The 2,779-nt window shown below is 41.6% G+C and overlaps 1 pseudogene; it reads left to right on the top strand.

Annotated features, from left to right (window-relative positions):
• The first annotated feature begins 1,209 nt into the window (after positions 1-1,209).
• Positions 1,210-2,411, top strand: LOC144768041 (epidermal differentiation-specific protein pseudogene; annotated as a pseudogene).
• The last annotated feature ends 368 nt before the right edge of the window (positions 2,412-2,779 follow it).

Genomic DNA, 2,779 nt, shown 5'->3' with positions numbered 1-2,779 from the left:
ATAATATGGACCTCAATTTGTACATACAACTAGTACCAAATCTGCTGTGGCCCCCTATCAGCCATCATGACCGGCCTGATCTTGAGATGTCTCCCCCACAAGAATACTTATGAAGCTGGCTGCCATTTGGAAGTCACCCTATCCTAGGCACATAACATCTTAACTATAAGGCCCGTTGTTGCAAAAATACTTGATCAATTCTGCTGCCTCGGCCCACAAATTGTAGACCTTTGGTACATTCTGTATGGAACTGTCACCACGTAATTGCCATTTTATCAAACATACATTTTAATGCACTGCACTTTGGCTCTATGGGTTGTGTCACCATGCCCAGTAGAATCATGAGCCATAGTCTCCTAGGCACGTGTAGCCTCTGTATACGACCCTTCATAAAGCCATCCACACTTTACAAAATGAACTTTAAAAGACACCACACTTTGCATTTATGGTTTGTGTCATCAAGCCCAGTATGACCTTGAGTCGTACTCTCCTAGGCACATCAGCACCTTATTTATGAAGTCTCGAAAATTGTTGACACTGCATCATTTCCATATATAACCTTATAATTTGTTTTCTGCACATAAAAATACACAAATTCCTTCAGGCAGTGTTCTTTGGACTTTAGCTTTAGGGGTTGTGTCATTATGCCTAGTAAAATACTGAGAAATCTGTGCCTTATAAAACACAGACCATGTGCAGTTCCTGCATATGATTCTTCATTATGTAATCTGCACTTCACATTTAGGCTTGTTATTTGGCACCTTAGCTCTATACTTTAGCTGTACACTACCAGTCAGTACACTTTACACATTAACGTCCAGAGTCCTGTGGAATTTCCTTATTACTACCTTCCGCACCATCATGACATGCTACATATATATCATTAGCATGCACTATCAAAATGTAATGATTTTAAGGAAAAAGGGGAAGCAGTTGTGATCAGAATTTTCTAATGCACTGCATTAAAGTTTTGTTTTAATCATATAGTGCTGTAAAATATGTTCTCATATAAGAAAGTTATATTATTTTAGGAGTGTTTATTGTGTTCTCTCACACTGTGGTATTTGTGTTTTATGTAACTTATAGGTTAACTAAGTAATCGTACAATAGATTGAACATTGACATCAAAGTATACCTTATTTCCTTTTTAAAAAGAGGAGACAGTGCTGTGAGTTTTCACACAATCACGTATGATGTTTCTCCACTGACCAGCTGTTGTTTTGATCACAGGGTCAGCTACAGAAAACACATTGGAAACTTCATAGCTGATCACCATGAACACCATCACTGTCTATGAAAATGGCCAGTTCAAGGGGCTCAGTAGAACATTTACAGCAGATGTTGTGAATCTGGTATTGGAGAACTTCGGAGACTGCATCTCATCTGTGAAGGTGGTGGGGCAGCCATGGCTAATGTACGAGCATCCCAACTACCAAGGAGGGTTCATTCTTCTAGAGGAGGGAGAACATCCTTCGCTTGACATGAATGACAAGGCATCTTCTCTGAGGCTGATCACTGATGACCTGACCAATCCAAAGATCACAGTCTATGAGCATCCCAATGCCGCTGGTAGTCAAACAGTTTTGACTCAAGAGACCAATCTAATGTTTGGAAACATGAATGATAAGATATCCTCCCACAGAGTCCAGAGTGGAGCTTGGCTTCTGTACGAACATCCAAATAGAGGGGGGAGGTATATTGTAGCCAGGACTGGTGAATATCTGGCAAACTACTGTGATATTGGTTTCAACGATCAAGTATCCCATGTGTATCCTTTGCACCGTGGGAAAGCCTCTGTGACCGCCACACTTCTGTGGGGCAAGAAAAAGATAGAGAGTGAAAAGAACATTCAGGCAGATCAGTATTTTTACGTCAACAACACAGATAGTGAGCAGGAGTTCACTGCTGCTTCTTGCAAAGAGTATGAGAAATATGTCTCCCATAGCTTTGAATTCAGCAATGAGTCTTCAATCAGGGTGGGTGCTGAATTTAGCTTGGGAGGAGTGGCCAATATTTCAGCAGAGGCGTCCAACACCTTCTCAGTAAAGAAAGATGAGGTTGAGGCAGTCACCACGAGGAAGAAGGCAGAGTTAAGTGTGCCGATGAAGGTACCACCACGCTCAAAAATAACAGTCAGTTTCATGAGCAAGGAGGTTACCATCTCAGTTCCAGTGGAGCTGAAAATTTTCCAGGGGAGTAAGACGGTGACTGAATATGGCACATACCGCTGTGAGTCTGGCACAGATATCTACATAGATGTGCAATCTGAAACCATTAGTAAATAGTAGTACCTGCCACACCTCCTTCTTGTTAGGGGCTATACCTCAACATTGATTTGCTATTTGTGCTTTTTTTTAAAACTGAGATATATTCAAAGGATTCTTTTAGCGCTTTCATTTTCACACACCATATTTCACAAAAGATCATTAGCTAGCAGGCAGTCGTCCTGGGACCCAACTAATGCTCGATGCCATAAAATGTGTTTTTCTGGTAGGTTAACAATGAACGCTGACCCCTTACAAGAATGTCAACCAATGGCATATACGAACTGGGTCAGAAAGACAAGGCTATACTCTTACCTCTCAATGGCAGTCACTGGGGTACCGATGTAAGACTGGTTGTTTTATACCTTAAGGCTGTGCTGTGATTGGCCAGTGTGCATTTATGATGCACTTCAAGCTGACTGCACACTTGAGGTGCTTTGCGGCAGTGATTTGCTTGTGCCTGCCGGTGTGCCATACCTTGCTACTGATGTTTACTGCTGCATCAATGTCTGTTT

The sequence above is a fragment of the Lissotriton helveticus genome, chromosome 7 (assembly GCF_964261635.1).
Source record: "Lissotriton helveticus chromosome 7, aLisHel1.1, whole genome shotgun sequence".
Classification (NCBI taxonomy): domain Eukaryota; kingdom Metazoa; phylum Chordata; class Amphibia; order Caudata; family Salamandridae; genus Lissotriton; species Lissotriton helveticus.
The sequence above is the reverse complement of the archived record's forward strand: the minus strand, read 5'-3'. Positions and strand labels throughout refer to the sequence as shown.